This window comes from Bos mutus, chromosome 6 (assembly GCF_027580195.1).
Source record: "Bos mutus isolate GX-2022 chromosome 6, NWIPB_WYAK_1.1, whole genome shotgun sequence".
NCBI lineage: Eukaryota > Metazoa > Chordata > Mammalia > Artiodactyla > Bovidae > Bos > Bos mutus.
Genome location: NC_091622.1, coordinates 31,204,627 through 31,231,411, shown reverse-complemented (window position 1 = coordinate 31,231,411; position 26,785 = coordinate 31,204,627).

The following is a 26,785-nucleotide window of genomic DNA, read 5'->3' as shown; positions in this document are numbered from 1 at the left end:
TTTAATGTGTTTTTCTTTGTGCCTAAGGAAGGCAATAATATGTCATATTATCTTTTCAAGTTCAGGTTCCAATCATTGCAGCATATTTTGATTAAATCACATCACCATTTCAGAATCGATGCAGGGTAACAGTGGGCCACATGTGTGGAAACAGGAATAGCAAGAGTGCGCAAGTGTGCTAGTTGTTTCATGCTTAATAACCCTGCATGTTATCAATCAATCTGTAAAAAAAAAAAAAGTGTGTAAGCTGAGAAAATAGTATGGTCAGAAACTGTACCTAACCTAAACAGGGGTGCAAATATAGCTGGGTCAATATTTATTTGGTTAGTATGCCCTAACTAATGATTTGAGTTTTTCCAGATAATATTTCAATTTTCTGTGTTTAATTTTGGAATAAATACATGATTTTACCTTTCCTTGTCAGTTAAAGAGTCAGCCAGTTGAAATCGCTCATGACGCCCTCCCTATATGCATCCCTGGAGATTAATCCAGAAACAGGTGGTTTTCATTCTGGTCACAAATAAATTGTGTGTGTGTGTGTGCGTGCGTGCGTGTGTGTGTGTGTATATCACACTATGTGTATATCAATAACTTTAGTTTTTTGATAGTTTATCTCCCAGAATACCCCTCTTATAAATACTGGAACAAAATTCTTCTACTTTAAGCTTCACATTGTGTATGTTGAAAGACAGGTTTTCATGAGCCTCTAGGGTTTTTGCAACTGTTATTAACTGAGGCACTGACTGTCTTTAAATTATTCTTTCAAAAATGTTTGTATAGTGAACAGCCTTGGAAGATAGAAATAGTGTCTTTCTCCAAAGCAAAGGTCAGATTTGTTTGCTGTCCAGTATAATAAAATAATATCTCCTTCAGAAGCAAATGGCAGGCAAGTTTATTGCTAGTTGTAAAAGATTTGGGTTCCCTAAGCTCAGGGTTTCTCTCTTGTAAGGCAACATACTGCTTTTGTAGGCATCACCTGGCCCTCTTTGAACCCTCCTATAGGACCTGGAACTTGAGGAATAGGTGCCAATGAAGATACTGCTATTGCTATGGGAGATAGTATCTGACCCAAGAGTATGCCTTCTGATTACATCATGAAATTGTGGCAAGATAATGTTAGCTTGAAAAGAAGGTCAAATCTGAAGCCATTTACAGTCTGGATGGCATTACTGACTCAATGGACATGGGTTTAGGTGGACTCCAGGAGTTGGTGATGGACAGGGAGGCCTGGCGTGCTGTGGTTCATGGGGGGGCAAAGAGTTGGACACGAGTGAGCAACTGAACTGAACTGGGAGGTCTAGAGGGGGAAAGAGTGGGCTAAGTAGTGTGTAAAGCTGGTCAACCGGTATCTGCATTTTTCAATTCCATATCCCAGCAAAACTTTTGTTCTGTTCTGCTATTCTTTGCACTGACCCACTCCCAATAAATTGATTTGTGCTGTGGGTAACTGCATCAGATTTCTGCAAGGAAGAACTAGGCAATGGTATTCCAAGTCAACACATGGAAAAGGCATGAGCTGAATTTAAAACACTTTGATCTATTTCATTGTTGGTTTTAGTTGCCCTATCCCTAGGCTGCAACTACATATATTGCAGACACAACACTTCAGTATATGCTTCCTCTTCCCAGGAGAGCCCCACAGCGCTGTTATATAGGTTTCTGGAATCTGTGTTTCACTCTGCAGTTTCCCCAGGCTTGATTTTAGGGCAGAACGCCAGAGCACTTATTATTTCACCACCAAATGTGTTTAAATCATAAGTTATAATGATATATTCCTCTTTAAAGGGTGCTAATGAGCCAATTTATTTGTGTGTGTGTGTGAAGACAAAACCTACTTCAGGCTAACTAAATAATGAATGAAGAAAAATAGGGGTTTTTCTTCAAATATTCCTCATATCTAAGAAGAAATGATATAATTTAAACTTTGGCATTTTGTCATTACTAATTTATTAGTTCTCTAAGGCTACTGTAAGAAAGCACCACACTCTGGGTGGCTTCAACAGTTTATTTGCTCACAGTTCTGGAGGCTGGAAGTCCAAGTTCAAGGTGTCAGCAGGTTCACTTTCTTCTGAGCCCTCTCTCCTTTGCTTGCAGATGGCCACCTTCTCACTCTGTCCTTAGGTGGTCTTTCCTCCTAGTGCTTGTATCCCTGGTGTCTCTCTGTATACTCTCACATCCTCTACCCATGATTACACCAGTATGATTAGATTAGGAACAACTCATGTGACCTCATTTAACTTGAATTACCTCTTTTGGAGGCCCTTTCTTGAAATACAGTCACATTCTGAAGTCCTGGGGATTAGGGCTTCAATATATGAATTTCAGGGCAACATAACACTAATGAACATAATAAATGAACGTAGTAGTTGACAGTATCACTAAGAGAGAAGGAGATGGAGGGTATGTGGCTTCTATTTAAAGCTGTTGTTGTAGTTTAGTCTCTAAGCCATGTCTGTCTCTTTGTGACCCCATGAACTGCAGCACGCCAGGCTTCTCTGTCCTTCACTGTCTCCTTGAGTTTGCTCAAATTCATGTCCATTGAGTCAGTAATGACATCCAACCATCTCATCCTCTGTTGTTGCTTTCTCCTCCTGCCTTCAAACTTTCCCAGTATCAGGGTCTTTTCCTAAGAGTTGGCTGTTTGTATCAGGTGGCCATGGTATTAGAGCTTCAGCTTCAGCATCAGTCCTTCCAATGAATATTCAGGATTGATTTCCTTAGGATTGACTGGCTTGATCTACTTGCCATCCAAGGGACTCTCAATAGTCTTCTCCAACACCACAGTTCAAAAGCATCAATTCTTCAGTGCTCATCCTTCTTTATAGTTCGACTCTCACATCCATACAAGACTACTAGAAAAATTATAGCTTTGACTATATGGACCTTTGTTGGCAAAGTGGTGTCTCTGCTTTTTAATGTGCTTTCTAGATTTGTCATAGCTATTCTTCCAAGGAGCAAGCATCTTTTAATCCGGAGACTGCAGTCACCATTCGCATTGATTTTGAAGCCCAAGAAAATGAAATCTGACACTGTTTACACATTTTCCCTATCTATTTGCCATCAAGTGATAGAACCAGATGCCATAATCTTCATTTTTTGAATGTTGAGTTTCAAGCCAGCTTTTTCACTGTCCTTTTTCACATTCATCAAGAGACTCTTTAGTTCCTCTTCACTTTCTGCCTATTAAAGTGGTATCATCTGTATATCTGAGGTTGTTGATGTTTAAGGTACACACACCAGATTCTTGCCAAATATTATATAAATTAGATCAGCTATATAGGTTTACCAATTTACACAAAATACAGTGGGCAAAGGGACATGTTAAGTCATGCGGAAGGATTCATCACAATCCAGACCTTAGAAAACTACAGAAGATATAATTTGTTTTTCTTTGATGCTTGGATTATAGGAAGAGATGAAGGTAGACAATGGAGAATCTTTAAATAAAAAGACTCAAGAGACATATTCAGTTCAGTTCAGTTCAGTCACTCAGTCATGTCCAACTCTTTGCGACCCCATGAATCGCAGCACTCCAGGCCTCCCTGTCCATCACCAGCTCCCGGAGTTCACCCAGACTCACGTCCATCGAGTCAGTGATGCCATCCAGCCATCTCATCCTCTGTCATCCCCTTCTCCTCCTGCCCCCAATCCCTCCCAGCATCAGAGTCTTTTCCAATGAGTCAACTCTTCGCATGAGGTGGCCAAAGTACTGGAGTTTCAGCTTTAGCATCATTCCTTCCAATGAAATCCCAGGGCTGATCTCCTTTAGAATGTACTGGTTGGATCTCCTTGCAGTCCAAGGGACTCTCAAGAGTCTTCTCCAACACCACAGTTCAAAAGTAGCAATTCTTTGGTGCTCAGCCTTCTTCACAGTCCAACTCTCACATCCATACATGACCACAGGAAAAACCATAGCCTTGACTAGATGAACCTTTGTTGGCAAGGTAATGTCTCTGCTTTATAATATGCTATCTAGGTTGGTCATAACTTTCCTTCCAAGGAGTAAGCATCTTTTAATTTCATGGCTGCAGTCACCATCTGCAGTGATTTTGGAGCCCAGAAAAATAAAGTCTGACACTGTTTCCACTGTTTCGCCATCTATTTCCCATGAAGTGATGGGACCAGATGCCATGATCTTGGTTTTCTGAATGTTGAGCTTTAAGCCAACTTTTTCACTCTCCTCTTTTACTTTCATCAAGAGGCTTTTCAGTTCCTCTTCACTTTCTGCCATAATGGTGGTGTCTGCATATCTGAGGTTATTGATATTTCTCCCGGCAATCTTGATTCCAGCTTGTGCTTCTTCCAGTCCAGCATTTCTCATGATGTACTCTGCATATAAGTTAAATAAGCAGGGTGACATATTAACTATTGTGAAATATGGATCCTAATTTGAATTAGGACAACTGGAATACAAACATATTTGATAATTTTAAGAAATTGTAAATTTTAGGGAGCATGATAATGACATCATGATTGTGTTTTTTAATACCTCTTAATATTCAGAGATATTTACTGAGATAATTAGAAATAAAATTATATAATATCTGGCATTTATTTCAAAATAAATTAGATAGGGATGGTGGCAAAAAGGAATAGGAGTATAAATAAACAGCTTGGAAAAATGCATTGATAATTGCTTAAGCAGAGTGATGAATATTTAGATTCATGATTAAATTCTGTCCATGTATATTTAAAATTTTTTATAATAAAAAGTTGTAAAGTTTTATACTGGCATTTTTAATTTAGCAGATGATCACAAAGTGGTATTTGGTACATCTTTTTAGTTGTTTTTCCTATTGTAATGATGCATTTTGGTGAATCAATCTGTCTGTCTCCTGAGCTTTCCCTGCAAGGTTAATTATGTGTATTGGAGAGCTAGCTGAGGTTCGGAGAACAAGCTCTGGTTGGAGGAAAGTGTTTCTGCTCTCTGAGCAAACTACCTTATGCGAGCGTTAAGCTTTGATGCTACCCTCATTAGCACAATATTTTAGTCACCTGTGGTAACCTGCCCAGATGTTTCTCTGATAATGTTCAGCTCAATAAATTTAGACTTCACACAGTGGTGCTTGTCATTTTATGCCCTCCTGTCCCAAATACACTTCAAAATATGTCCAATCCAGCTGTTAGCTTGACTGCATAAGATACTGTAATAACACTTTTGAGGACTGGGGTGATATTTGAAGTGTTTCAAGAATCTTTCCCCCCTGGGTTGGAAAATAGCTTTATCAGAACCAAAATTAACGTCCAAATCCATAGTTTCTATTTTACTTTCCATGGTAGCATTGCATTTAAAAAGGATTCTAGAAGAAAAAAAAAAAAAAAAGGGATTTTCTGATTTCTTACATATTAAATGAACAAGAATGTACTCTAAAACAAAATTATTCTATGTATATATTTTTATTACAGAATATGTAGTTTCAATGTTCAGGTCAAAATTATAAAATTTTAGTAATTTTATAAGGTTTAACTTAATAAATTAAAGCTCAGAAAACTTTGTGATTAAGATTAGATGAAATAATGGATGTAAATGCAATGCTTATCAGTTTCAGATACACAGTAAGCCCTCCATAAATGATAGATACAATGACGGTTATAAATTTTTTTTTCTCAAAATTATATCTAGGAGAGAATTTTAAGCCTGACTATTTTATTTATACTATGTTTCAAAGACAATCTAATATTTTTAAATCCAGAGATGATTTTTTTACTTTAACCAAATTAATACTTGTTTAAATTAAATTGAGATTTTAATAAATCCCCAAAATTGTTTTCACTCAAACAAAAGTGGCTAACATCTCCAATTTCAGCAAAAGATTATACAGAAATACTCAGAATAATCACTGAGTCAGTATTCCTTAAAAATAAACCTTTTAAAGCAACATCATATGAAGGAAAGTTCTTATATATTTTTCTATTAAGGGTTCCATAATTGTTACTATAAGTTGATCAGATTCCTCCAGATTCATTTACTCTGGATTTTATTACTTTAGTATAATAAAATTTTATACATTTTACTATATGGTTCAAAAAATTCACAAAGGCATGTGTTAGGATTCTGGTACTAATTTTTAAATGCACTTTTAATAAAGAACCAGAGATATGTTTCAGAAAGGTCTATCTAGGAGAATAATCTCAGTTTTAGTCTGTCTATATTCCTTCCCCGCCCCCCAAATTTTCTGATACTAACCAAGTGTTGTTATTCTTTGGCTTGAAGCCTTTATGTACCTGGTACTCCATTATGCTTTGACTTTAGAGAAAGGTTACAATTTGTTTTTTTCTGGGAGAATATGCTCCCAGCTGAAAATCATTTCCTTAGTTGAATAGAGGATCTCTTTGCAAAAATTTTCTCTGTTATCTCCTGAATAATTCCTACTATGTACAGAAGAATGAGATTGATTAACAATTTCATCCTCAATAACTTGTGACCTTATTATTCATAGGGCACATGAAACTTATTGATTTTTTACATTAAGGAAAGATATATTAAATAATATAATAACCTTCACATAGAGTGTACAGTAGGCAAACCTATGGAAAAATTATGTTGTCCTAGAAAGTTTTTCACCCACTCCAGTGTTCTTGCCTGGAGAATCCCAGGGACAGGGGAGCCTAATGGGCTGCCATCTTTAGGGTCGCACAGAGTCAGACACGACTGAAGCGACTTAGCTGCAGCAGCAGCAGCAGAAAGTTTTTCAGTGCACATAACATAAATAACCAATGTTCACTGAAAGTTTATTCTTTTTACTTGCTGTTATAAATAAGACATATTATATATTTAAATATAAAAGGATTGAAGATCAACCAAAACATTGACTGCATTGACATAGTGATAAAAATACAGAATATAAAAGTTATTCAAAAATATTTGAGTTGCATGTGCTTTTTACTCACTTTGATTTTAGTACCTATGTCTGACAGCAGTTAATCACACATAGCTTATCCTTTCCCTTCTTATTTTTATAACTGGCTTTAAAAAGCCAAACATAGATTAAAGAAGTGAACGATATTTTTCTACTGTTTTTCTCCATAGTATTTATAAAAGTATATATGAAATGCATCTGGGAATGTCTAAGGAAGAATAAGTCCATTCATACATCTGTTTTTTGAAGGGATATATTTGACCACTATTCACCAGTATCTACTATAAAGTGAATAATATACAGTTAATAACATTCTGATTACTACAAAGTTATTGTTTTTCCTGACTTCTGCTGAACCCAGTAACCGAAAATACTGAGATCGAGTCCATATGTGAAATGGGTTCGGGTAAAGTTTGACAAAACATGCAGGTCAAGTTTAGATTAGAAAAATTTGTTCACACATTTATTCCTACAGATCCTAAAATGTCAACATATCTGACCATCTGATTAGGTTTCCATGAACAAGTTTGAGACATTACATGTATCACAACCTTTCAGTAAATAAAGCACAGTGAATTCAACTTCTTATAAAAGAATGGTTTTTCCTAAGGAACATCTGAATGTCCATTTAACTAAGGCTTCTTTGGCTGATTAAAACATACCAGAATTTTTCTAGCTTTTTCATTTGAATGAGAAGGTTGTTGATAGTGATAAAATTTTCCTTTCAGGGGCTTTGCATATAAAATTCCATTTGGATGACTGAAGATATGGATGCAGATTCTGATAGGGCTGCTTTAAAACATCATCCAACTTAAATAGTTTGCATTACCTTGTCTAATTAACTATAAAATTATTTAACATGAAAGATTAAGACTTCAAAAAATTTTCTCTTTAACTTGAAGTGACTTCTTATATTCCTCAAAATGATGGAATCCCAGAAATATGGGCTTATCCATGGTTGTTAATGGCTGTTTTTGTTTTAGTAAACATATTTAGTGGAGAGTGAAAAAGTTGGCTTAAAGCTCAACATTCAGAAAACGAAGATCATGGCATCCAGTCCCATCACTTCATGGGAAATAGATGGGGAAACAGTGGAAACACTGTCAGACTTTATTTTTGGGGGCTCCAAAATCACTGCATATGGTGACTGCACCCATGAAATTAAAAGATGCTTACTCCTTGGAAGGAAAGTTATGACCAACCTAGATAGCATATTCAAAAGCAGAGACATTACTTTGCCAACAAAGGTCCGTCTAGTCAAGGCTATGGTTTTTCCAGTGGTCGTGTATGGATGTGAGAGTTGGACTGTGAAGAAAGCTGAGCGCTGAAGAATTGATGCTTTTGAACTGTGGTGTTGGAGAAGACTCTTGAGAGTCCCTTGGACCGCAAGGAGATCCAACCAGTACATTCTAAAGGAGATCAGCCCTGGGAGTTCTTTGGAAGGAATGATGCTAAAGCTGAAAGTCCAGTACTTTGGCCACCTCATGCGAAGAGTTGACTCATTGGAAAAGACTCTGATTCTGGGAGGGATTGGGGGCAGGAGGAGAAGGGGACGACAGAGGATGAGATGGCTGGATGGCATCACTGACTGGATGGACGTGAGTCTGAGTGAACTCCAGGAGTTGATGATGGACAGGGAGGCCTGGCGTGCTGCGATTCATGCGGTTGCAAAGAGTTGGACACGACTGAACTGAACTGAACTGAAACATATTTAAGGGCTTCCTAGGAGCTCAGAGGTAAAGAATTTGCCTGCCAATGCAGGAGACATGAGTTGGCAACCCGCTCCAGTATTCTTGCCTGGGAAATCCCATGGACAGAGGAGCCTGGAGGTCTACAGTCCATGAGGTCACAAAAGAATGGGACATGACTTAGTGACTAAACAACAACAGACATATTTAAAGAACAACAAAACCCCCAAACTATTTATATATGTATTTTATGTATACACATATGAAAAGCCCAGCATGGTCCTTAGGCATATTATGTGCTCAGTCGCTTCAGTCGTGTCTGACTCTTTGTGACCTATGGACTGTAGCCCACCAGACTCCTCTGTCCATGGGATTCTCCAGGCAAGAATACTGAAGTGGGTTGCCATGCCCTCCTCCAGGTTAGGCATATATGAGTAAATGCAAATTGTAAATCCTGATTGAGTAATGACTGTGAAGATTTTCCCCAACATTTAGAAAAGTTCTACTCTAATGCAGAAGAAATAATATACTATAGTATCAAATGTTCATTTCTGCTAAAGGAAGCAACTACAGAAATGTTTTATTTGTATAAAGTAACAAGTGGTACAGATGCAAAAACAAACAAAAACCCAACAACTTCCCCAATACTACTTCAAAATGAGCATATCAAACTTGATTTTCTTTAGAATGTAGTTATTTCTTTATCTTCTGGACAAAAATGCTTAGTCAGTCTTCAAAGAAAAGCAATTACAATTTGAGGACACTTCATATTTGTCTCTGTTGCCCGCACCAATTCCATCTCATATGAATTTTTCCATTCATGAAAACGATTAAATTCTCCACTGCTGTCTGCGGCACCAATTATTTATTCTGGACCAGGACCTCTGGTAAAACTTCTTGCTCAAGCAGGATCTCTTTTCTTCTATGATTTGCTATCACCAGGTTCACTATCAGATATTTTCTTTTTGTACCATCTTTTTCTTTACCAGCTTTTTGAGAATTAAGAAATGCTTCAATTAACTCTGGACAATCTAAATTTTCTTCCAGCTCTAAAGGATTGTCTGTATCTGTTAATCTCTTCCATTTCAGGAAATACCTCACCTTCCCATTTACTACATGTCAGTCTAGTTCTTTTTCTACTACAAATTCTTCAGATTCTGCCTCTTTGAATTTTTTACCCTGTTCGTTCTGTTTCTTTCTCATTTTTTTTACATTAGAGGCATGGTGCCTAGTGATCCCCTGAGGGCAAGGAGAGGGAACATTGTAGGAGTGGGCCATGACCAAAGTCTCCTCAGTGGAGGTTTCTCCTGCTTTGCCCATACATTTATTAAACCAAGTGCAATGTATTGAGGATAAAGAAACAAATATTTGGATCAAAGCCATTTATTGGCTATATATTGTATGTTAGTAATACAAAAGTGCTGCAGGTATTATAAGTGAAAAAGATGGTTCTGCTGGGGGAAATAAGTAGGTCAGTGACTAAAAATTAGGTTAATTAGCCCAGATAATAAGTACTACAGGAGTCTTGTTTGAGATGTGTGGCAAGAGCAAATTCATCATTATTTGGTAAGTGCTTTCTTGATTCTAATTTGAGGAAATTTAAAGCAATCAGCCAAAAATCTCCAAAACTAAACAACAACAAAAAACCTTGATACTAAAATGAGGATTTATGAACTATGATCTGTACTGACTGAATGGTCATTCCCTATACCCCTGCCAAAAAAAAAAAATGTCCATGAACTAACCCCTGAAACCTGTGAATGTGAGCTTATTTGGGAGAAAGGCCTTTGCACATATAACTAATATAAAGACTTCAAAATGAAATCACCGTAGATTATCCAGGCAGACCGTAAATATCCTTAGAAAGATGGTGGAAGATTTAAGACAGAAAAGGACAAAGTCGGAGTGGCTGTGTTAAGACCTAAGAGACAGAGATTGGAATTTCTCAGCCACAAGCTGAGGACTGCCTGGACCCACCAGAAACTGGAAAAGGCAAGGAAAGATTCTCATCTAGATGCTTTGGAGAAAACAGAGCCCTGACAACATCTTGATTTCAGATCTATTCTCTAGAACTGTGAGAGAACAAATTTATGCTGTTTAAACTACTGAAATTGTGGTAATTTATTATGGCAGCTACAGAAAACAAATCATGATCTAATCTGCCTTATTTTGCAAATCATAGACAATTTTGAAAGTGTTTCAGTCACTACAAAGATGAAAGTGCATGTAGAAATGTCTATATGAATCACAGTAGGGAACATTTTCTTTATTACGTTTAGATATATATTGCTTTTATATACCACAGCACATCATAGTGTTTGGTTTTTTTCCCTCTCCCCATGTCCATGAGTCTATTCTTTATGTCTGTTTCTCCATTGCTGCCCTGAAAATAAATTCTTCAGTACCATTTTTCTAGATTCCATATATATGTGTTAGAATATGATATTTATCTTTCTCTTTCTGACTTACTTCACTCTGTATAATAGGTTCTAGGTTCATCCACCTCATTAGAACTAACTCAAGTGTGCTCCTTTTTATGGCTGAGTAATAGTCCATTGGGTATATGTACCACTACTTCTTTATCCATTCATTTATCGATGGACATCTAGTTTGCTTCCATTCTACCTATTGTAAATAGCTCTGCAATGAACAATGGGACATATATGTCTTTTCAATTTTGGTTTCCTCAGGGAAACCTGGGAAACCTAGGAATGCTGGGTCATATGGTGGTTTTATTCCTAGTTTTTAAAGGAATTTCCATACCATCTTTCCTAGTGGCTGTATCGACTTGCATTCCCACCAACAGTGCAAGAGTGTTCCCTTTTCTCCACACCCTCTCCCCCATTTATTGTTTGTAGACTTTTTGTTGATGGCCATTCTGACCTGTGTGAGGTGATATCTCATTGTAGTTCTGATTTGCATTTCTCTAATAATGAGTGATGTTGAGCATTTTTCATGTGTTTGTTAGCCATCTGTATGTCTTCTTTGGAGAAATGTCTGTTTAGGTCTTCTTCACACTTTTTGATTGGGTTGTTTGTTCTTCAGGTATTGAGTTATATGAGCTGCTTGTGTATTTTGGAAATTAATCCTTTGTCAGTTGTTTTATGCTATTATTTTCTCCCATTCTGAGGGTTGTCTTTTCACCTTGCTTATAGTTTCCTTTGCTGTGCAAAAGCTTTTAAGCTTAATCAGGTCCAACTTGTTTACTTTTGTTTTTATTTCTGTTACTCTAGGAGATGGATCATGGAGAAGGCAATGGCAACCCACTCCATTACTCGTGCCTGGAAAATCCCATGGATGGAGGAGCCTGGTAGGCTGCAGTCCATGGGGTCACAAAGAGTCGGACACTTACTGAGCAACTTCACTTTCACTTTTCACTTTCATGCATTGGAGAAGGAAATGGCAACCCACTCCAGTGTTCTTGCCTGGAGAATCCCAGGGATGGTGGAGCCTGGTGGGCTGCCGTCTGTGGGGTCGCACAGAGATTGCACATGATTGAAGTGACTTAGCAGCAGCAGCAGCAGGAGGTGGGTCATGGAGGATCTTGCTTTGATTTATGTCATCAAGTGTTCTGCCTGTGTTTTCCTCTAAGAGTTTTATAGTTTTTGGTCTTACATTTAGGTGTTTAATCCATTTTGAGTTTATCCTTGTGTATGGTATTAGGAAGTGTTCTAATTTCATTCTTTTACATGTAGCCATCAAGTTCTCCCTGCACCATTTATTGAAGGGGCTGTCTTTGCCCCATTGTATATTACCTCCTTTGTCAAAAGTAAGATGCCCATAGGTGCATGGGATTATTTCTGGACTTTCTATCTTGTTCCATCGGTCTATATTTCTATTTTTGTGCCAGTACCATACTGTCTGGATGACTATAGCTTTGTAGTATAATCTAAAGTCAGGAAGGTTGACTCCTCCAATTCCATTCTTCTTTCTCAAGACTGCTTTGGCTATTCAGAGTCTTTTGTGTTTCCATATGAATTGTGAAATTTTTTGTTCTAGTTCTCCAAAAAATGTCATTGGAATTTGAAAAAGATTGCATTGAATCTGTACATTGCCTTTGGTAGTACAGTCATTTTCACAGCATTGATTCTTTCTACCCAGGAACATGGAATGTTTATGTAGTCTTTGATTTCTTTCATTAGTGTCTTATAATTTTCTGGGTACAGTTCTTTTGTCTCCTTGGGTAGGTTTATTCCTAGATATTTAATTCTATTTGTTGCAATAGTGAATGGGATTGAATCCTTAATTTCTCTTTCTGATTATTCATTGTTAGTATATAGAAATGCAATTGATTTCTGTGTATTGATTATGAATCCTGAAACTTTGCTAAATTCACTGATTACCTCTAGTAATTTTCTAATACTATCTTTAGAGTTTTCTATATACAGTATCATGTCATCTGCAAACAGAGCTTTACTTCTTCTTTTCTGATCTGTATTCTTTTTATTTCTTTTTCTTCTCTGATTGCTGTAGCTAGGATTTCCAGAAATACGTTGAATAATAGTGGGGAAAGTGGACACCCTTGTCTTGTTCCTGATCTTTGGGGGAATGCTTCCAGTTTTTCACCATTGAGAATAATGTTTGCTACAGTCTTTTCATATATGGCCTTTAATATGTTGAGGTAGCTTCATTCTATGCCCATTTTTGGAAGAGTTTTCATCGTAAATGGGTGCTGAATTTTGTCAAAGGCTTTTTCTGCATCTATTGAGATGATCATGTTTTTTATCTTTCAGTTTGTTAATATGATGTATCACATTGATTGATTTGCGTATACTGAAGAATCCTTGCATTCCAGGAATAAACCCACCTTGATCATGATGTATGAGCTTTTTGATGTGTTGCTGAATTCTGTTTGGTAAAATTTTGTTGAGGATTTTTGCATCTATGTTCATCAGTGATATTGGCCTGTGGTTTTCTCTTTTTGTGTTGTCTTTGTCTGGTTTTGGTATTAGGGTGATGATTGCCTCGTAGAATGAGTTTGGAAGTGCTCCTTTGCAATTTCTGAAAGATTTTTAAAACAATAGGCATTAGCCCGTCTCTAAATATTTGATAGAATTCTTCTGTGAAGCCATCTGGTCCTGGGCTTTTGTGTTTTGGAAGATTTTTTATCACAGCTTCAATTTCAGTGTTTGCAATTCAGTTGCTCATAATTTCTATTTCTTCCTGGTTCAGTCTTGGAAGATTGAACTTTCCTAAGAATCTGTCCATTTCTTCCAGAATATCCATTTTATTGCCATATAGTTGTTCATAATAGTCTCTTGTAATCCTTTGTATTTCTTCATTGTCTGTTGTAACCCCTCCTTTTTCATTTCTAATTTTGTTGATTAGATCTTCTCTCTTTTTTTCTTGATGAGTCTGGCTTGTCAATTTTATCTTCTCAAAAACAAACTTTTAGTTTTATTAATCTTTACTATTGTTTCTTTCAATTCTTTTTCATTTATTTCTGCTCAGATCTTTATGATTTCTTTCCTTCTACTAATTTTGGGTTTTTGCTCTTCTTTTTCCAGTTGTTCTGGGCATAAATTTAGGTTGTCTATTTGATGTTTTTCTTGTCCCTTGAGGTAGGATTCTATTGCTATAAACTTCCCTCTTAGAACTGCTTTTGCTGAATCCCATAGATTTTGAGATATCGTGTTTTCTTTGTCATTTGTGTCTAGAAATTTTTTTGACTTCCCTTTTGATTTCTTCAGTAACCTGTTGATTATTAAGAAATGTGTTGTTTAATCCCCATGTGTTTGTGTTTTTTACAGTTTTTTTCTTGTAATCGATATCTAGTCTCAAGGCATTGTGGTTGGAGAAGATGCTTGATACAATTTCAGTTTTCTTAAATTTACTGAGGTTTGATTTGTGATCCAAGATGTAGTCTGTCCTGGAAAATGTTCCATGTGCACTTGAGAAGAAGGTGTATTCTTCTGCATTTGGATGAAATGTCCTGAAGATATCAATGAGATCCATCTCAGCTAATTTTAGACTTGTGTTTCCTTGTTAATTTTCTGTTTTGATGATCTGTCCAATGGTGTGAGTGGGGTGTTAAAGTCTCCTATTATTATTGTGTTACTGTAGAGTTCTCCTTTTATATCTGTTAGTGTTTTCTTATGTATTGAGGTGCTCCTATGTTGGGTGCATAGATATTTACAATTGTTTTGTCTTCCCCATGGATTGATCCCTTGATCATTATGTAGTGTCCTTCCTTATCTCTTATAATCTTCTTTATTTTAAGATCTATTTTGTCTGATATGAGGGTTGCTGCTCCAGCTTTCTTTTGCTTCCCATTTGCATTAATATATTTTTCCATCCTCTCACTTTCAGTCTATATGTGTTTGAAGTGGGTTACTTATAGACAGCATATGTATGGATCTTGTTTTTTATCCATTCAGCCAGTCTGTGTCTTTTAGTTGGAGCATTTAATCCAATTACGTTTAAAGTAATTATTGATATATATGTTCCTACTGCCATTTTCTTAATTGTTTGGGTTGATTTTTGTAGATATTTATTTCTTCTCTTGTATTTCTTGACTATATAATTTCCTTTAATATTTGTTCTAAAGCTGGTTTGGTGGTACTGAATTCTCTTAACTTTTGCTTGTCTGAAAAGCTTTTTATTTCTCCATCAATTTTGAATGAGATCCTTGCTAAGTACTATAATCTTGGTTGTAGATTTTTCCCTTTCAGTACATTAAATATATCCTGCCATTCCCTTCTGGCCTGCAGAGTTTCTGTTGAAAGATCAGCATAAATGTATGGGGTTTCCCTTTTATGTTTGTTCCCTTGATTGTTACTTGTTGCTTTTCCTTTGCTGCTTTAAAAATTTTTTTCTTTGTGTTTAATCTTCGTTAGTTTGATTAGTGTGTGTCTTGGCATGTTTCTCCTTGGGTTTATCCTCTATGGGACACATTATGCCTCTTGAACTTGATTGACTATTTCCTTTTCCATGTTAAATAAATTTTCAACTATAATCTCTTCAAAAATTTTCTCATACCCTTTATTTCTCTCTTCTTCTTCTGGGACCCCTATAATTCGAATGTTGGTGTGTTTGATATTGTCCCAGAGGTCTCTGAGACTGTCCTCAGTTCTTTTCATTCTTTTTACTTTATTCTGCTCTTCAGAAGTTATTTCCACCATTTTATCTTCCAGCTCACTGATTCGTTTTTCTGCTTTGGATATTCTGCTGTTGATTCCTTCTAGATTATTTTGAATTTCAGTAATTGTGTTGTTTGTATGTTTATTCTTTTTTTTTTTTTAATTTAGTCTTTTAATAGGTTCATTCTTTTTTTTTTTTTTTTAACTTTACAATATTGTATTGGTTTTGCCATACATCAACATGAATCCGCCACAGGTATACACATGTTCCCCCATCCCGAACCCCCATCCTTCCTCCCTCCCCATACCATCCCTCTGGGTCGTATGTTTATTCTTTAATTCTTCTAGGTCTTTGTTGATTGATTATAGCATTTTCTCAATTTTGTTTTCAAGGTTTTTGATCTTCTTTACTATCAGTATTCTGAATTCTTTTTCAGGTAGTTTGCTATTTCCCCTACATTTATTTGGACTTCTGTGTTTCTGGTTTGTTACTTCATTTGTGTAGTATTTCTTTGCATTTTCATTTTTTTCTTAACTTACTGTGTTTGAGGTCTCAATTTCCTAAGCTTCAAGGTTGAACTTTTTTATTCCTTTTGGTTTCTGCCCTCCTAAGTATGATCCATTGGTTTATGAAAGCTTCTTATAGGGTGAGACTTGTGCTGACTGTGTTTGTTTATTTGTTTGTTTGTTTGTTTTTTCTCTCATGGGCAAGACTGGGGTGGTAATCTTGTCTGCTGATGATTAGGTTTATATTTTTGTTTTCTTTGTTTAGATGAGGTGTACAGGGTGCTACTGGTGGTTGGGTGATGCCGGGTCTTGTATTCAGTGGTTTCCTTTGTATGAGTTCTCACTATTTGATACTCCCTAGGGTTAGTTCTCTGGTAGTCTAGGGCCTACGGTCTTGGATTCAGTGCTCCCAGTCCAAAGACTCTGGGCTTGATCTCTGGTCAGGGTCAAAGATTCCACAAGTGATTTGTATGACATAAGATCAGATCAGATCAGTCGCTCAGTCATGTCCGACTCTTTGCGACCCCATGAATCACAGCACGCCAGGCCTCCCTGTCCATCACCAACTACAGGAGTTCACTCAGACTCACGTGCATCGAGTCAGTGATTCCATGCATCCATCTTATCCTCTGTCGTGCCCTTCTCCTCCTGCCCGCAATCCCTCCCAGCATCAGAGTCTTTTCCAATGAGTCAACTCTTAGCATGAGGTGGCCAGAATATTGGAGTTTCAGCTTTAGCATCATTCCCTACAAAGAAATCCCAGGGCTGATCTCCTTCAGAATGGACTGGTTGGATCTCCTTGCAGTCCAAGGGACTCTCAAGAGTCTTCTCCAACACCACAGTTCAAAAGCATCAATTCTTCGGCGCTCAGCCTTCTTCACAGTCCAACTCTCACATCCATACATGACCACAGGAAAAACCATAGCCTTGACTAGACAAACCTTTGTTGGCAAAGTAATGTCTCTGCTTTTTAATATGCTGTCAACGTTGGTCATAACTTTCATTCCAAGGAGTAAGCGTCTTTTAATTTCATGGCTGCAGTCACCATCTGCAGTGATTTTGGAGCCCAGAAAAATAAAGTCTGACACTCTTTCCACTGTTTCCCCACCTATTTCCCATGAAGTCGTGGGACCAGATGCCATGATCTTCGTTTTCTGAATGTTGAGCTTTAAGCCAACTTTTTCACTCTCCACTTTCACTTTCATCAAGAGGCTTTTTAGTTCCTCTTCACTTTCTGCCATAAGGGTGGTGTCATCTGCATAGCTGAGGTTATTGGTATTTCTACCGGCAATCTTGATTCCAGTTTGTGTTTCTTCCAGTCCAGCATTTCTCATGATGTACTCTGCATATAAGTTAAATAAACAGGGTGACAATATACAGCCTTGACGAGCTCCTTTTCCTATTTGGAACCAGTCTGGTTGTTCCATGTCCAGTTCTAACTGTTGCTTCCTGACCTGCGTACAAATTTCTCAAGAGGCAGGTCAGGTGGTCTGGTAGTCCCATCTCTTTCAGAATTTTCCACAGTTGATTGTGATCCACACAGTCAAAGGCTTTGACATAGTCAATAAAGCAGAAATAGATGTTTTTCTGGAACTCTCTTGCTTTTTCTATGATCCAGTGGATGTTGGCAATTTGATCTCTGGTTCCTCTGCCTTTTCTAAAACCAGCCTGAACATCTGGAAGTTCACGGTTCACATATTGCTGAAGCCTGGCTTGGAGAATTTTGAGCATTACTTTACCAGCGTGTGAGATGAGTGCAATTGTGCGGTAGTTTGAGCATTCTTTGGCATTGCCTTCTTTGGGATTAGAATGAAAACTGACCTTTTCCTGTCCTGTGGCCACTGCTGAGTTTTCCAAATTTGCTGGCATATGGAGTGCAGCACTTTCACAGCATCATCTTTTAGGATTTGAAATAGCTCCACTGGAATTCCATCACCTCCACTGCTTTGTTCATAGTGATGCTTTCTAAGGCCCACTTGACTTCACATTCCAGGATGTCTGGCTCTAGGTCAGTGATCACACCATCGTGATTATCTGGGTCATGAAGATCTTTTTTGTACAGTTCTTCTGTGTATTCTTGCCATCTCTTCTTAATATCTTCTGCTTCTGTTAGGTCCATACCATTTCTGTCCTTTATCGAGCTCATCTTTGCATGAAATGTTCCTTTGGTGTCTCTGATTTTCTTGAAGAGATCCCTAGTCTTTCCCATTCTGTTGTTTTCCTCCTTTTCTTTGCATTGATCGCTGAAGAAGGCTTTCTTATCTCTTCTTGCTATTCTTTGGAACTCTGCATTCAGATGCTTATATCTTTCCTTTTCTCCTTTGCTTTTCGCTTCTCTTCTTTTCACAGCTATTTGTAAGGCCTCCCCAGACAGCCATTTTGCTTTTTTGCATTTCTTTCTATGGGAATGGTCTTGATCCCTGTCTCCTGTACAGTGTCACGAACCCCATTCCATAGTTCATCAGGCACTCTATCTATCAGATCTAGGCCCTTAAGTCTATTTCTCACTTCCACTGTATAATCATAAGGGATTTGATTTAGGTCATACCTGAATGGTCTAGTGGTTTTCCCTACTTTCTTCAGTTTAAGTCTGAATTTGGCAATAAGGAGTTCATGGTCTGAGCCGCAGTCAGCTCCTGGTCTTGTTTTTGTTGACTGTATAGAGCTTCTCCATCTTTGGCTGCAAAGAATATAATCAATCTGATTTCGGTGTTGACCATCTGATGATGTCCATGTATAGAGTCTTCTCTTGTGTTGTTGGAAGAGGATGTTTGTTATGACCAGTGCATTTTCTTGGCAAAACTCTATTAGTCTTTGCCCTGCTTCATTCCGTATTCCCAGGCCAAATTTGCCTGTTACTCCAGGTGTTTCTTGACTTCCTACTTTTGCATTCCAGTCCCCTATAATGAAAAGGACATCTTTTGGGGGTGTTAGTTCTAAAAGGTCTTGTAGGTCTTCATAGAACCTTTCAACTTCAGCTTCTTCAGAGTTACTGGTTGGGGCATAGACTTGGATTACTGTGATATTGAATGGTTTGCCTTGGAAACGAACAGAGATCATTCTGTCGTTTTTGAGATTGCATCCAAGTACTGCATTTTGGACTCTTTTGTTGACCATGATGGCCACTCCATTGCTTCTGAGGGATTCCTGCCCGCAGTAGTAGATATAATGGTCATCTGAGTTAAATTCACCCATTCCAGTCCATTTCAGTTCGCTGATTCCTAGAATGTCGACATTCACTCTTGCCATTCTTTTTTGACCACTTCCAATTTGCCTTGATTCATGGACCTGACATTCCAGCTTTCTATGCAATATTGCTCTTTACAGCATTGGACCTTGCTTCTATCACCAGTCACATCCACAGCTGGGTATTGTTTTTGCTTTGGCTCCATCCCTTCATTCTTTCTGGAGTTATTTCTCCACTGATCTCCAGTAGCATATTGGGTACCTACTGACCTGGGGAGTTTCTCTTTCAGTATCCTATCATTTTGCCTTTTCATACTGTTCATGGGGTTCTCAAGGCAAGAATACTGAAGTGGTTTGCCATTCCCTTCTCCAGTGGACCGCATTCTGTCAGATCTCTCCACCATGACCCACCCATCTTGGGTTGCCCCACAGGCATGGCTTAGTTTCATTGAGTTAGACAAGGCTGTGATCCTAGTGTGATTAGATTGACTAGTTTTCTGTGAGTATGGTTTCAGTGTGTTTGCCCTCTGATGCCCTCTTGCAACACCTACCATCTTACTTGGGTTTCTCTTACCTTGGACGTGGGGTATCTCTTCATGGCTGCTCCAGCAAAGCGCAGCCATTGCTCCTTACCTTGGATGTGGGGTATCTCCTCACCGCCACCCTTCCTGACCTTCAATGTGGGAGTGAGATTAAAACAAATACCCAAAAATGAGAAACCAAACAGGAACCACAGACATATGGCAGTTACAAAATCAGACACATAATAATTAAAATAATGGAATTTACACATATACATATATACCCATAAGCAAAGTCAAAACAGTCCAACAAATATTAAGTACAGTAGATGGAAATGGGAACAGAGGGAATCAAATATTATATTTACCAGTTAAGAACAAAACTAACTAAAGCACAGACTGGAAAACAAAACTAAATCAAGGTGCCTAGTGAAGAATAAAGCAATGAAAACAAAATTAACAAATATATTGAGATGAAAGGAGAGAAAGAAAGAATAGACATGCAAAGTTAAATAGAGATAGACGAAGAAGATTTATATACATTAAAGATTAACTACAAGGGGAGAAGAACAGTAGGAAAAGCATACAAGAAATAAATGTAGAAAAAATAGAACAGGTTTTTAAAAATTAAAAAGTAAAATTATAAAAAAGAGAAAAGAAAAAAAAGGAAGAAGAAAGAAAAAAAGGAAAACTCCACAGAACTGCAAAAGCCCAACATAGAGGCAGAGGTTTATAGTAATAATAAAAAGTGTGACTGAATATACACATATACACCCATAAGCAAAATCAAAACAGTCCAACAAAAATAAAGTACCTCACCTCCCTGTACTGATCTCTGGACCTGCTGAGGGGTCAGCTCAGATTCTAAATTAGCCCTACTCCTGTGTGTTCTTGCCTCCAGTGTCCACAGCTAGCAGAACTAGTGCGTTTTCTTTTGTGAGAGATCTGTTTCCTTTTATGTTTTCCTTAGACACACAGTCTGCCTTGTTGATCCTGTGGATTTAATCTGCAATTTGTATGGCTGGTGGGAAGCTTTTGTGTCCTCTTCCTTAGCCACACTGCCCCTGGGTTAAGATTGTGGTTTTATTTCCACCTCTACATGGGGTTGTCCACTGGGGTTTGCTTCCTGAGGCTGCCCTGGAGGACTTGGGTCTGTCCCTGTGAGGGCCAGGTGTGGAGGTGGTGCAGCTGCTTGGGTTGCAGGGGTTCTGGCAGCACCACAGCGTCAGGGGAATTTGTGGCTAGGGCAGCAGGACATATACTCTAGAATGGTATGGCAACCAGTATTGGCCAATACACTCCAGTAGTCTTGCCTGGATTCCAGCTAAGCTATTTCAAATCCTAAAAGGCAATGCTGTTAAAGTGTTGCACTCAATATACTAGAAAATTTGGAAAACTCAGCAGTGGTCATAGGAAATGGCCACTGGAAATGGTCAGTTTTCATTCCAATTCCAAAGAAAGGCAATGCCAAAGAATGCTCAGACTACCACACAATTGGACTCATCCCACAGGTTAACAAACTAATGCTCAAAATTCTTGAAGCCAGCCTTCAGCAATACATAAACTGTGAACTTCCAGATGTTCAAGCTGGATTTAGAAAAGGCAGAAGAACCAGACATCAAATTGCCAACATCTGCTGGATCATCAAAAAGCAAGAGAGTTCCAGAAAAACATCTACTTCTGCTTTAAGACTACACCAAAACCTTTAACTGTGTGGATCACAACAAACTGTGAAAAATTCTTCAAGAGATGGGAATACAGGACCACCTGACTTGCCTCCTGAGAAATCTGTATGCAAGTAAAGAAGCAACAGTTAGAACTGGACATGGAGCAACAGACTGGTTCCAAATAGGAAAAGGAGTAGGTAAAGGCTGTATAATGTCACCCTGCTTGTTTAACTTATACGCAGAGTACATCATGAGAAATGCTGGGCTGGATGAACCACAAGCTGGAATCAAGATTGCTGGGAGAATTATCAATAACCTCAGATATTCAGATGACACCACTCTTATGGCAGAAAGCAAAGAACTAAAGAGCCTCTTGATGAAAGTGAAAGAGGAGAATTAAAAAGTTGGCTTAAAGCTCAACATTCAGAAAGCTAAGATCATGCAATCTGGTCCCATCACTTCATGGCAAATAGATGAGGAAACAATGGAAACAGTTAGAGACTTTATTTTGGGGGGCTCCAAAATCACTGCAGATGGTGACTGCAGGCATGAAATTAAGACACGTGCTCCTTGGAAGAAAAGCTGTGATCAACCTAGACAGCTTATTAAAAAGCAGAGACATTACTTTATGTACAAAGATCTGTCTAGTCAAAGCTATGGTTTTTTCCAGTAGTCGTGTATGGGTGTGAGAGTTGGACTATAAAGAAAGCTGAGCACTGAAGAATTGATGCTTTTGAACTGTGGTGTTGAAGGAAACTCTTGAGAATTCCTTGGATTGCAAGGAGATCCAACCGGTCCATCCTGAAGAAAATCAGTCCTTAGTATTCAATGGAAGGGCTGATGCTGAAGCTGAAACTCCTATACTTTGGCCACCTGATGCAAAGAACTGACTCACTTGAAAAAACCCTGATGCTGGGAAAGATTGAAGGTGGGAGAAGAAGGGGATGACAGAGGATGAGATGGTTGGATGGCATCACTGACTCTATGGACATGAGTTTGAATAAGCTCCAGGAATTGGTGATGGATAGGGAAGCCTGGTGTAATGCAGTCCATGGGGTCGCAAAGAGTCAGACATGACTAAGTGATTGAGCTGAACTCAACTGATTCTTGCCTGGAGAACTCCCCTGACAGAGAAGCCCTGCAGGCCATAGTCTACAGTGTCGCAGAGTTGGACACGACTGAAGTGACCCTGTGTGCATACATGCAAGACTTTTGTCTGTGGAAGCTCTGCCTTAGTGAGAGTTGAAGGTGGCACAGCTGCTTGGCTTGTGGATACCCTGGTGGCACCAATCGTGCAGGGACACATAATGCCTCCACAGCAGGAGTTATGGCCCTACCAGAGTCTTTTTTCAGTCCTCTTGTAGCTGTTGATCAGAAGGCCTCTTTGGCTAGTCTTTCTCCATAGCTCTGCCCATTCAGGAACTTAGAGGACTCCCTTGCCTGGGGTCCTTTTCTGTTGTTCAGTGAGTCAGGCACATAGAGGGGTCCCCCTGGCTGGGGACCTACTCTATAGATCGACACATCAGGCATTTAACAGGTCACCCTGGGTGGGGTCCTACTCTGTAGTTCAGTGCGTCAGGCACTTGATGGGTTAGCCTCTCAATTGTTCAGCTGCTGATGCTGGCAGGTGAGGCGAGAGAGGCTATGGTGATGGAACCACCCCCTACTCATGACTCAGCAGTATCACCTTGCTTCCATGGCTGCCCGGCCTTCCTCCACAGGAATTTCCCACCATAGTCTCCTCCCTCACATCCCCTCAATTGGTCTCTCCACAATCAACAGCAGTCCTTGCTGTGGGATTGCCCCACAATCCCTAAACTCCGGCTCCCACCTGCTGTGTCTTCCAGGGAACCTGCGTCCCTGTCCGGGGTATGTATGGCTGCAGCCAGGACTGTCTGATTCTCATTCCATTTAGGCTGCCACAGATCAGCTGTTTCACTCTCAGCCTTAAATATTTCTCCTTGACTTAGATAGTTGCCCTGATGTGAGGATTGGACACCTGCTTTAGTTCCCCCATCTGCTGAGGGCAGGTCCAATCCTACTAACACTTCTGTTTTTCCCCCAGTTCCTTCCTCCTACCGAGTTTTGCGTGGTTTATACATTCTTTTCCACTGGTCAGGTACTCCTGTCTACTCTTAGATGGTGTTCTCCATGCACATCTGTGTCTGAAGTTGTATTCCCTATGTATCAATGGAGAGAGATATACTCCATGTTCACCTATTCCTCCACCATCTTTCTCTCTCTCTCTCTCTTTTTTAAAGCTTTATAATATAAAGGAAGGTATTGGGGAAAGAAAAGAAAATTCCTCACACATGTACATATATTCAACTTCCTACTGCTTTCTAGAAGCCTTGAGTATTTCCAATCAACTTCAGAGGCAAAGGCAACTATTGACTTCCCATAAACCTTGGGTTTCAATTATTTATTACTGAGTAACAAAACAGCCCCAATATTATTGGCTTAAAGCAAAAGCTATTTTATTTCTAAGGATTCTGTGGGTCTGGTATTCAGCCTTGGCCCAGTGGGGATGGATCAGCTGTGCTCCGCATGGTGTTGACTGATATTACTCAGCTGGGGCCAGAGAATCCAAGATGGTGTCACTCACGTCTGGTGCCTGGGCGTTAGCTGTTGATTGGTGTTATTTAGTTCTCTTCCATGTGGTTTCTTTTTCTTTCCACATAGTCTGTCATTACCAAGTATTCTAACCATTCCTTTTTGAAAACTTGTTTTCTGGCTTCTAAAAATGGGGGGAAAAGTAATACAAGATCTCTTAAGACCCAGGCCCAGGCTCAGAATCATGTGTCATCCCTTCTGCCTCATTCTGTTGGTGAATGAAGTCATAAAGCAACCCCAGAGTCAGGAAAGGGAAATGGACCACGCCTGTTGATGAAAGATAATTATGCAGGCACAGGCATAGGAGGAATTATATGTGGCTGTCTTGCAAGCTACTTATACAGTACTCTGCTTTTTCTTTCCTTTTACAATGCTCTGCTTTTTCTAGGAATTTTCTTTGATGCCAACCAGTCCTTTATCATAGATTACCTCCCATATTTAAATACTTCTAATTTATATCATCTTTTGGGAATTATGAATATGTGGAAGTTTTTTTGTTGTAGCTTTTTTCTTTTAAAAAAGTTCGTGCTTTAAAATGTCAAAAAGATCACACACTTTTGGCTGTAAAAATGATGTGCTCTATATTTCCTTGTATCTCATAATACCAGCACAGCAAGTTTTTAATAAATAAGTATCTTGATTATAAATGTTGAGTGACAGAGAATGTGTTTAGACTATGTACAGTGTTGTATTAGAGTTCACTAGATTGTCCATTGCTAAATCTCTTGCAGATTATTGTGATTAGTTAGTTCTAACCTTTTCCAAACCCCTGCATTTTCTCATCCTTATAGTATATATGCGATTATAGATAATAATTGCCAATGGAAGTATATAGGGGGAATCCTATTTAGAAAAGAGCAATTAGAAAAACAAATAAATCCACAAAGTAGTATCAACTCTTTTTTGAAGTATACTGAAAGGCAATGGCACCCCACTCCAGTACTCTTGCCTGGAAAATCCCATGGACAGAGGAACCTGGTGGGCTGCAGTCCATGGGGTCAAGGAGAGTCGGACACGACTGAGCGACTTCACTTTCACTTTTCACTTTCATGCACTGGAGAAGGAAATGGCAACCCACTCCAGTGTTCTTGCCTGGAGAATCCCAGGGACAGGGGAGCCTGGTGGGCTGCCGTCTATGGGGTCACACAGAGTGGGACACGACTGAAGCGACTTAGTAGCAGCAGAAGCAGCAGCATTTTAAAACATGCCTGATTTATGGAAGTTTCAATTGCTCGAATGTTTGTAATATTTTACAATGAAATAAAAATTATATTCAGAACTAGTTAAGAATGCTTAGAGGCATAGTCGATCATTTGATGATTCACAGCTACCCAGGAAATTCAAGCACTCCACCCTCATTTTGCAAGTAAGCACTGATCTGATTAAGTGGGAGCTGGAAAGGAAGAATTACACGGTGACCTGGACAAAAGTGTCATGTCAGCATTAGCATCAGATAAACTGAATGAAGTGGCTGATTGTACTGCTTCTAGTCAGAGTTATTTTGGAAAATTTGAATGAGAAATCCTCCTTTGTCCATCACAGGAATGTCCCTTCGTATATATCCAGTCATATTAAACAATTGTAGAATCACAAAGCTAGACAGGATTTTATGAGATTAGCTGATCTATTCCTCACCTTGAGATAAAACTTGAGTGCTGCAAAATCCTCGAGGCACTGAAATTAATTTATTCTTTGAGAAAAATAAGACTCATTCATGCATTCAACAAATATTTGTTGTGTGTGAACCATACGGGTGCTTAGTTTGCATCAACAAATAAACCTGGCTAAGATCTTTGCCTTTGTGAGGCTTTCAGTTTAATAGGAGGATATAAATGATTCCATGAGTTTCCCCTTTGTCAATAACAATAATCCTTACTTGGTTTTAAATGTTTTTTAAATTGATTTGCTCATATGACAAAAAAAATCTATCCGCAAAGTAGACCCAATCACTAACAAGTTGTGAGTTGTGAGAAATGAGTTTGGAATTCATTTACATTAACAAACCATTTCACTTTCAGATGAAAATGCTAAGATTCAAAAAGTATGATTCTTATTTGGAGTAAAACCTTCTAACACCCAATCTAATGTTCTTTACTGTTTGCCCTCCTTTCAAAAATATCTTTCTTTTCCTACATTGACTTAGTTATAGAATGTATTCATACCACCTGGAACAATGTTCATATACTTTAGCTGTAAATCCATGTGCATGCTAAGTCACTACAGTTGTATCTTACTCTTTGCAATCCTATGGACAGTAGCCCGCCAGGCTCCTCTGTCCATAGGATTCTCCAGGCGAGAATACTGAGTGGGTTGCAAGCCCTTCTCCAGGGGATCTTTCCAACCCAGGGATGGAACCCGTCCGTGTCTTGTCCATCTCCCGCATTGTCAGGCAGATTCTTTACTGCTAGAGCCACTTGGGAACCCTATGTGACAGAAACCCAAAGTAAATAGTTGAGACCAAAAAAAAAAGTTGTTATAAGGAAATTTCAGTTTCTCATGGACTCCACAACACAAATAGAGCTAAACTGGGGAAATGAGCACTCAAAATCTATGAGGACTGTTTTTAAGCCCCCTTGCTGCATTATTTTCTGAGAAGTATCTTGCTACTTGAGGTCAGAAAGACCTAATGTTTTCTGGGGTTAAACTGCCTGAGTTTAAATCCTC